This window comes from Euprymna scolopes, chromosome 41, assembly GCF_053919585.1.
Source record: "Euprymna scolopes isolate OS-2025 chromosome 41, ASM5391958v1, whole genome shotgun sequence".
In the NCBI taxonomy this organism is placed as follows: Eukaryota; Metazoa; Mollusca; class Cephalopoda; order Sepiida; family Sepiolidae; genus Euprymna; species Euprymna scolopes.
The window spans coordinates 47,420,182-47,430,742 of record NC_136522.1 but is presented as its reverse complement, the minus strand read 5'-3'; the positions used below and the strand labels follow the sequence as shown (position 1 = coordinate 47,430,742).

General features: G+C 32.7%; 1 pseudogene; it reads left to right on the top strand.

Moving 5' to 3' along the window:
• Positions 1-370: 370 nt before the first annotated feature.
• Positions 371-488, top strand: LOC145266741 (5S ribosomal RNA; annotated as a pseudogene).
• The last annotated feature ends 10,073 nt before the right edge of the window (positions 489-10,561 follow it).

The window sequence follows — 10,561 nt, the reverse complement described above, 5'->3', positions numbered from 1 at the left end:
CTAGTTGAGGGTTGATACATATAAACAAAATTTTCTAACGATACCGCTTCTAACAGTATCCTCCCCAAACAGTGAAGACTACGAGAATGTTGCGAATATCTATGAGATTTAATTCTTCGACATTGCGATGCCAGATACTCCTGATGTTCTTAAATATATATAAATCGCCATATTTTAAATGCCAATGTTATATTCACAAACAAAAAAAAATTATATTTTCAATTTTTTTCGCTAACATCAACGCATTCTACGTTTGTGTGACGCAACAAAATGTGGGCGTTGTCAACTGTTGGTGGTGACATCACCTTTTGAAGTCGAAACTATGCCATTACTATCTTACTAAGTTTACTTTAATTTCTTTTTCAGACTAACGTACTGCATAATCACGTTGATATATCGGTTTCCGTCAGATCACCGAAGTTAAGCAACATTGAGCCTGGTCAGTACTAAAATGGGTGACTATTTGGGAATTCCTGGTGCTGCATGTGCTCTCCGCTTATCTCGGCATTGTTTCCAGTCGTCCTGGACTTCTTGTCACTGAACTCAAGTAGTACCAATTCAGGAGAGGTGTGGTTGTGGAATGCGCAACTCTTGCCTCAGAATTACATGCGCAACCACCCTTACAGGGGGTATCCATTGTCTTTCAAGATTGAACGGAGGCGTTAACAAAAGTAATATATATTCTGTTATCATGATACAATCCTCCTAGGCATCACCTTCTCTATTAGGGACAGTGTAATATATATATATATATATATATATATATATATATATATATATATATATATATATATATATATATATATATATATATTCGTCAAGTTTACTAGCAAAAGTAGATGACTAAAAGAAGATGATGATGAAGAGGAAGATAAGGAAGGAGAAAACGAAGAATAAGAAGAGTAAACGGAAGAAAAAGAAAAGAAAGTAGATTAAGAAGCAGAGAAAAAAAGAAGGAAAAGTGGAATAAAAAGAAAGAAACGGAAAAAGAAAAATGGGAGGTAGAAGAAGAAAATGAAATAGAAAAGGAAGAAAAAAGAAGAAAAAGAAGATGAGGAGAGAGAAGAAAAAGAGTAAGTAAAAGTTAACAAAAAAGTGGAAGAAAGATATAAGCGGAAAATGGAGAAAAAGAAAAGAAAAAAAGAAAAAGAAAAGAAAAGAAAAAAAAAGGAAATGAAAAAGACATTAACACTCTCTCTATCTCTCCCAGGATGAGAAATGTGACACAAAGGTCAGAAAGTTTGATTAAAAAGTTAGCGTCCCCGAAGAGGAGCACTCTGACCTACAAAAATTGCCTGAGTGGCCCTGTCGGCATTCTCTGGTAGGGGCGCCTCAGGCGATTAGCACCAAACTAATCCATTCTCACAGAGGGAAGGAAAAGCCTGGAAGGGTGGACCCCTTGAACTGCACCGGACCAGCAATATACCACAGTCAACGGGGGGGGGGGATGTATATGACAAGAATTGTGTAGAATCTGTTTCGAGAGAAAACCACGCACGGAATTCAGAATGTGTCAATGCTGTCCGAGGTAAAATTGGTTTCGCTCCAACGCGTGTGAAATTCTTACATCCATTTCACAACGAACCTTTTCTTTGCTCTTAACAATACGACGTCTTGTATCACAACGAAAAGGATGTTTATCATTCCATCTTTCTCTCTCTCTCTCTCTCTCTCTCTCTCTCTCTCTCTCTCGCTCTCTCTCTCTCTATCATTCACAGTCATTAAATGAACACAGTCTTCTCGAATGTGCACGTGACCTCAAAACACTTATAAACATGCGCAGTGTTAACAAGTGTTCGCGGTTTTCTAGATTTCATTACAAGAACGAACATATCTTTTATCTCAGTGAATTCATAAATATTTTTATCCTGGACCCCCAAATCAATAGAGATTAGACCATTCCTGTTATGATCCGATCCCTGTTGATTTAGCGGTGGGAGTTCTGTTCATTGCAGTTTCAGGGGGTCCACCCACCCAGGCCTTGCCTTGTCTCTTTGAGAAGGGGGTTAGTTTATTGCTAATCGTCTGAAGCGCTCTTACCGGAGACTGCCGACGGGGCGACCAAGGCACTTTTGCAAGTCAAAGTGGCCCTCCTTGTGGGCGGTGACTTCTCAATTCCATTTTCCTACTCTGGTGTCTAAGTTCTTGGAGTGGGAGGGAACTAAAATCAATATTAATATAGACTTGTATTATTTATTTACTTACGGGACCCGTGGAAATTTCACGGTGTTTTCTACATTTATCTATTATTAATAATATTTCTTTTGAAATAATAAATGTCTGCCAGAGTCAATACTATAAAGAAACAAAATGGATTTTTCTTCTTCAGTAAAAATAATTTTCATTATCAGCCAAATATTATTTAAATAAAACGAATATGTTTCTTATTTATTATTTCAGTCTTTTTTAAAATAATAAACAATTTCTGTTTCTTTATCGTAAACACAATTTGTGAACTAGATAAGCTTCAAATCAATAAAACAAGTTCTATTTATTTAAAATGTATTGAATTAAACATTTTGCTGCTTTAGTCGAAAAGATGACAAAATTTGATTTGGGAACAATTCATTTAAAATTGGTAAAGTAGGCTTTATTTTACTTTAGCAACATCAGATTAATCATCAATCATATCGGACAATTTCATATTTTAAAATGGTGAAAGTTGATATCTGTATAATGCATTGTTAATAATAATAATAATGATGATAATAATAATAATGATGATAATAAAAATAATAATGATAATAATAATAATGATGATGATGATAATAATAATAATAATAATGATAATAATAATAATAATGATAATAATAATAATAATGATAATAATAATAATAATGATAATAATAATAATAATAATGATAATAATAATAATAATGATAATAATAATAATAATAATAATGATAATAATGATAATAATAAAAATAATAATGATAATAATAATAATGATGATAATAATAATAATAATGATAATAATAATAATGATAATAATGATAATAATAATAATAATGATAATAATAATAATAATAATAATAATGATAATAATGATAATAATAATAATAATGATAATTATAATAATAATAATAATAATAATAATAATGATAATAATAATAATGATGATAATAATAATAATAATGATAATAATAATAATAATGATAATAATAATAATAATAATGATAATAATAATAATAATGATAATTATAATAATAATAATAATAATAATGATAATAATAATAATAATAATAATAATAATAATAATTTGAACTGACAGCTGATGGACAACACATAACTGAGATTAAAATACAAAGAGGGATCTTCCAAGATGATTCCTATTGTTCCTTATTACCATGATGCCCCTATACTAAGATAATGCAAAGTTCACTAATACAGATAAAAGAATGAACCACCTAATGCACATGGATGACTCGAAACTGTTTGCAAAAACAAAGACAGAACTAAAGACATTAATAAACGCAACCAAAATCTCCAGCCATTATATTTAAATGGAATTCGGTATGGAAAATTGAGCGCTGCTGATCATGAGGAGGGGAAAACTGGAAGCAACAGAAGGTATAGTACTGCCAAAGCAAACAGAGATGAGGGCATTAGGTGAACATGATAGCTACAAATACTTGGGATTTCTGGAAACAGACACCATCAAAACAACGGAAATGAAAGAGAAAATTGGGAAGGAATACCTTAGAAGAACAAGAAAACTCTTCAAAACTAAAATATATAGAAGAAACCTAATCAAAAGAATAAACACGTGGTCAATGTCACTAATAAGATAATCTGGACCGTTTATAAGTTGGATCAAAGAAGAAATGAAGCATCTTTACCAGATGGCCAGGACACTCATGACAATACACAATGCACTACACTCAAAGGATGATGCTGACCGACTGAATGTAAAAAGGGCAGACGGAGGAAGAAGCTTTATTTGTATAGAAGACTGCGTAAATAAAACAAAAAATAATTCGATAAATACATAATGCATAAAATTAAAAGAAAAATTACCACAGCAAGAGACATTTAAGAAACAAACAAGATAGAAAAAGAGATGTGGAATAAGACGAGGAAATAAAAATGGGAAGAGTAACAGCTACATGGACGATTCATAAGGATTTCAAAAGAAGAGACTAACGAAATTGCTACAAAAAGTAAAACCTAAACATGGAAACCGAATCACTTATAACAGCTGCACAAGATGACGCAATTAGAACAAACCACATTAGAGCAAGGATCTACAAGACACAAGCAAATGTAGACTCTACAGACAAAGAGACGAAACAATAAACCTCATAATACGTGAATGCAGCAAACTACTCCAAAAAGAATATAAAAACAGACACGATCAAATGTCCATCCTGCTAAAGTTTGCAATAACATTTTAGCATTGGCAATTATGCAAACAATTCCATCTCGAACACACAGGCAAATGGTGCAAGCACAAACCGGTAGCAGTACTGGGAAATGAATGTTACAAGATCATATGGGACATGGATATACAAACGGGTAAACCGATCCAAGCAAGAAGACCGAATATCATAATAGTTAACAGGAAGTAATAGTCCTGCCAGATTGTAGGTTTTGCCGTTTCAGTAAACCACAGAGATCAAGGAGGCTGAGAAGCAGAACAAATACACGGAACTAGCCAGAGAGCTCAAAGGGATCTGGAAAATAAAGAAAGTCAAAATAACGCCGTAATAATATGAGCACTAGGAACAATACCGAAAACTTTGAAAACAGAATGGGAGAGATTAGAATCAGGGGAATGGCTGAAAAGATACAACGGATAATAATAATGAAAAGTGCAGAAATATTAAGGAAAACCCTTGAATGCGGAGACAAACACCATACATGACCTAGAGACACAATCTGGACACAGGAACGGCTACAAATGTAAAACACAAAGGAACATCACATGCCACCAATGAAAACTGAAACACTATAATTGTAAGGTACTCCCATGCGCCCCTCCATTTTTCTTTTCACTAAATAAGTGAGGAGGGTCAAGGAGGATAAAAAACCCGATAGGGGAGAGCACTGGCCGGAGATCCACTGGATGAGTGCAAAGAGATCCACTGGATGAGTGCAAAGAGATCCAATGGATGAGTGCAAAGAGGACTTGCGATAACGCAAATTCTTTTGCATAGGTTATCGGAAGGGGTGGAGAGTACTAGGAATCTGGGAGACTTGTTGTCACCCAGACTCCAGAGAACACCGCAAGTTATTCTCAAAGAGAAATCTTTGAGGATAGCTTTTGTGACTACTCCTAGCGTATAAATAATAATAATAATAATAATAATAATAATAATAATAATAATAATAATAATAATGAAGTATCACATTAATAAAACGACTGAAAGTACCTTATGTCAACTGTTTGGATGGAAAAGTCAGAATGCACAACATTTCGTCAGTAGTTGTGAGAAGTTATCTCAAAAGGAATACAGGAGACGACATGACAATATTCATTGGGATATATACAAGAAAAGAGAGTTGGGATGCAGTGAAAAATGGTACAAGAATGTTCCAGAAGGGGTGGTGGAGGGTAATAATGTGAAATTATTGTAGAATATGAGTATCCAAATATGATAATGTGATTGAAGCAAGGAGACCAGATTTAGTCTTGTTAGAAAAAGAAAAGGAGAAAGTCGAAATGTGTCAAGATTTGAAAAGGGAGATAAAAAGATTGTGGAAGGTGAAGAAGGTAGAAGTTATACCTATTGTGAAGGGAATCCTGGAGAATGTGACAAAAGGATTTTACAAGTGAATTGAGAAAATTGGGCTTCATTGCAATGTTGGTGTAATTTAGAATACTGTCTTGTTGGGAACCACCAGAATATTACGGAAAGGGCTAGAAGACTGAGAAAAGAAGATGCTGATAGCTTATGGTCTTTGGTTCGTCACGCTAAAGTTTGAAATCGCCTTTTTGTTTGTCCGTTACGTAAAAGTCTTAAATAAAAATTTGGCAGTGGCATTTTTGTAGTCATTCTTTTGCGAACTGTTATCCTTAGTTTCATAGTTGTTTTTTCACCACATTTCGACCAACTCATCTTCTGGCCTTCTTCAGGTGATTAACCGCAACATAATAAGAATGCTGAGTCTTATAACTGTATCCCCATTAGTAACTGCCTTTCATATTTGTTGTCTCACCACGTTTTGGCCAACTAATCATCTGGCCTGCTTTGGGTGGGATTGAAACCACATTCTTCAGACAATGCTTTAGACAAGGATATCTTCGAAATTATGAAACCTCGTCTCAAAGGATTAAAAAAAAAAAATAATATATAGTAGCATTTTTGTTTGTTCATCACGCTAAAGTTTGCAATAGCATTTTAATTTGTCCGTAATACTAAAGTTCCCAATAACATTTTAGTTTGTCCGTCACGTTTATATTTAAAATATAATTTTAGTTTGTCCGTCACACTAAAGTTTGCAATAGCATTTTAGTTTGTCCGTCATTCTAAAGTCTGCAATAGCATTTTAGTTTTTCCATCGTGCTAAAGTTTGTAATAGTATTTTAGTTTGTCCGTCACACTAAAGTTTGCAGTAGCAATTTAGTTTGTCTGTTACGCTAAGATTTGAAATAGCATTTTTGTTTGACGTCACGCTTAAATTCGAAACAGCGTTTTAGCTTGTCTGTTACGTTAAAATATAAAATAACATTTTCATCTGTCTATTACGCTAAAGTTTGAAATAACATTTTCATTTGTTTGTCACGCTAAAGTTTTAAATAGTTTTTTATTTGCCCGTCACTTGAAAGGTTTAAATTACATTTTGTTTGTCTGTCACCCTAAAGTGTCAAATACCATTTTTTCCGTGACGTAAAAATTCAAAATATTTTTTTGTTCTGTCTCGTTCACATTTGAAACCATTTGATGCTTTGCCTGTCACGCTAAATTTTGAAATTGCATTTTTAATGTGTCAGCATATATCTATAAAAGGGTTATCTCCGCCCGTCTCTCGTCGATCGGTCACGTTGAAGTTCGAAATAAAATCTTTATTTCTAACTCTACAGATCGAATGGACGCATCTTAGCAATATATCTTTTTATTTATTTATTTCTCTAACATTCTGTCAACACATATCATTTCTGAATTTATTTCAGAGGCGATTTGTTCAAGAAAGGTTGGTTGGCGGGAAAGGTAGGAATGTTATTTTAAACATGTTCATCTGCATTTTTATTTCATTAAGACGCACTTACGTCAATGTTTACAATATATTCATTGATAGAAATGGCGGTCTTTTATATGGAATGTATTGTCCTTTTGTGTTTAGTCTTTTCTTTTCTATCTCATCCCGTTCACGTCTATCTGTCTATTTGTATGTCTATCTATGTCAGTCGGTTTATCTATCTATCTGTCTATCTTTCTGTCTGTCTTTGTGCCTATCTATCTATCTATCTATCTATCTATCTATCTATCTATCTATCTATCTATCTACATATTTGTCTGCCTGTCTATCTATCTATATATTTCTCTATCTATCTATCTATCTATCTATCTATCTATCTATTTGTTTGTATGTCCGTCTGCCTATCTATCTATCTATCTATCTATCTATCTATTTGTTTGTATGCCCGTCTGCCTATCTATCTATCTATCTATCTATCTATCTATCTATCTATCTATTTGTTTGTATGCCCGTCTGCCTATCTATCTATCTATCTATCTATCTATCTATCTATCTATCTATCTATTTGTTTGTATGCCCGTCTGCCTATCTATCTATCTATCTATCTATCTATATATATATATATCTATCTATCTATCTATTTGTGTGTATGCCCGTCTGCCTATCTATCTATCTATCTATCTATCTATCTATCTATTTGTTTGTATGCCCGTCTGCCTATCTATTTATCTATCTATCTATTTGTTTGTATGCCCGTCTGCCTATCTATCTATCTATCTATCTATCTATCTATCTATCTATCTATCTATCTAATTACCCATCCATATATTTAACCATCTATTTCATGTACCTAATTTTAAGTATATTTATTAAATAATTCTTCACCACAAAATTTGCAGCAATTTTTAGATAAATGCTTCTCATTAGAATAGAAGAGGAGAGCAAGGTTATATAAAGTAAAACCCTAGCATATAAACATAAAGATAACATAAACAGCCTAGAAATAAACAATACAAATATTACGAAAATTTACTTTTTTCATCAAATTTCCTCTTCTGAGAAACAGTAAACGGAAGAAAAAAAGGGAAATAGATGGCAATAAAAAAGGGGAAAGCAAATAAAAAAGAAACAAAAAAAAAACTTTACTAAGACGTTTTGATAGATTTTTTAAAACATTCTTTCTGTCCCAAACTTATTTGGCTTTGTTTTACTTTGGCATCTCCATTGTTTCTGCGAGACTGTGAACATGGCGGTGTATGCGAAAAATTCGTCCCCGGCAATGTTTTAAGTCAAACGTCAATGTTAGTTTGAATTTTAATAAAAAACGAGGTGATTTTTTTCCAATTACATTACAAACTTTATTTGAACTTTTTTACAAATTTTTACATACATAAAAAATAGACTTTAAAGATCTTTTATAATATAAATTTTTAATTTATTTTAACAAAATATATGCTGAAAAATCGTCCCCGTTTTTTTTATTTTTGGAAATGAGATTTACTTATAAAAAACAACAACAACAACAACAACAACAAAAAAAGTGTTTTTTTTTTCGAGATGTTTTTTTTTTTTCTCCATTTGTCACTTTGAAATTTTATTCAACAATAAAATAATAAACCAATGGGTTTGTATTACTATACGCATAGATTCGGAAAAATTGTCAAAAAACAAATATATAACAAATAAATGTTATCACAGGCAGGATAAGTTATTTTCTACCATACTGGATAATTTTTTAGTGTTTTTATTTAATGTAATATAAATATATTACAATAAATAAAAACATTCAGCTCGGAAAACATACAGTGTTTACCGCTGTATTGGAAAATTTAAAATGGTGCCGGACTCTCTGTTGAACACGGTAAGTTTGAGAAAATGTGTTAAAAATAAAAAAAACTATACAAAATACTGTTAAAAACCCCACCGAATACATGTCAGCCTATGTCACGATAACATATATTGAACGAGTTTCTAACAGTATTTTGTATATTTTTTATTTTTAACTCATTTTTCTAAACTTACTTTGTTCAGCAGAGAGTCCGGCGCCATTTTAAATTTCCCAATACATCGGTAAACACTGTATGTTTTTCGAACTGAACCAACATATTACATTGAATAAAAACACTAAAAAAATTATACAGTAAGGTATGAAAGTAACTTATCTTACCTTTGATAACATTTATTTGTTATATATTTGTTTTTTTTTATAACTTTTTTGAATGTATGTGTATAGTAATACAAACCCTAAACCAATTTACAATTAAAAAAATACAAACTTTATTTTTCGAAATAAGATCTTTGTAACAAGATTTTTCTAAGTGATTTAAAGTTTTTGCAAGTTACTTTTACAGAGATTATGAACAGATTAACAAATGCAGTAACGCCAGCAAGAGAATTGGCAACAGCAAATGTGATACTCAGTGATATGATTTAAGAAACAATCCTCCACAAATACACTGAATGCCATGAAATGGTTGGCACGACGTGGCCTAATCGCCAACCAACACACCTGTCTAAAGTGTACTGTCCCATGTCGGACGATGAATCTTCAATCTAGAAATAGGAGGCGTTTTATTGGCGGCTATTGTTGGTCTTACACAAAATGCAAAAAAAACAAAAACAAAAAAAAACAAAAAACAAACAAACAAAACAAAACAACAATAAGTGTAATCTTCTTTGAAGGTAGCCATTTACGGCTACAAGAATTTATACAAGTTTTGTATTAGTGGTCGTTGGGGGAAGCACTAGTGACTGTTACTAAGGAAACTGGCGTCTCCAAGAAATCATTAGTTGACTGATTCAATCAATTACATTCGCGATATATGCGCAATGACCATGCTGGAAAATCCAGTAAAATTAGGTGGGCCTGAAGGAGCAGTCGAAATCGATGAAAATAAATTCATGCATAGGAAATACCGCCGCGGAAGATTTCGTCCAGGCCAGTGGGTTCTTGGTATGGTGGAACAAGGACGAACTTAACGATGATGGTGCCAGTCGAAACGAGAGATGCTGGGGCCCTATTGCCAATAACTGCATAGTACATTAGACCAAGCACACGGATTGTGACAAATGATTGACATGCCTATAATGCACTACCGAACCATGCTGTGGTAAACCACTGATATAACTTTGTTGACCCAGATGACTCTTAATTTTATTTTTATTTATTTATTTATTTTTTTTTGCATTTTGGGCAAGATCAACAATAGTCGTCGATAAATCGCCCCCCCCCATTACTAGTTTGAAGATTCCTAGTTCGATATGGGTGAGTACACTTCGGACGTCGTGCCAACCATTTCATGAAATTTGTGTATTTGTAGGGGAATGATTCTTGAATCATATCACTGAGTATCACATTTGCTGTTGCCAATTCTATCACTGGCATTACTACATTTATTAATCTGTTCATAATCTCTGTAGA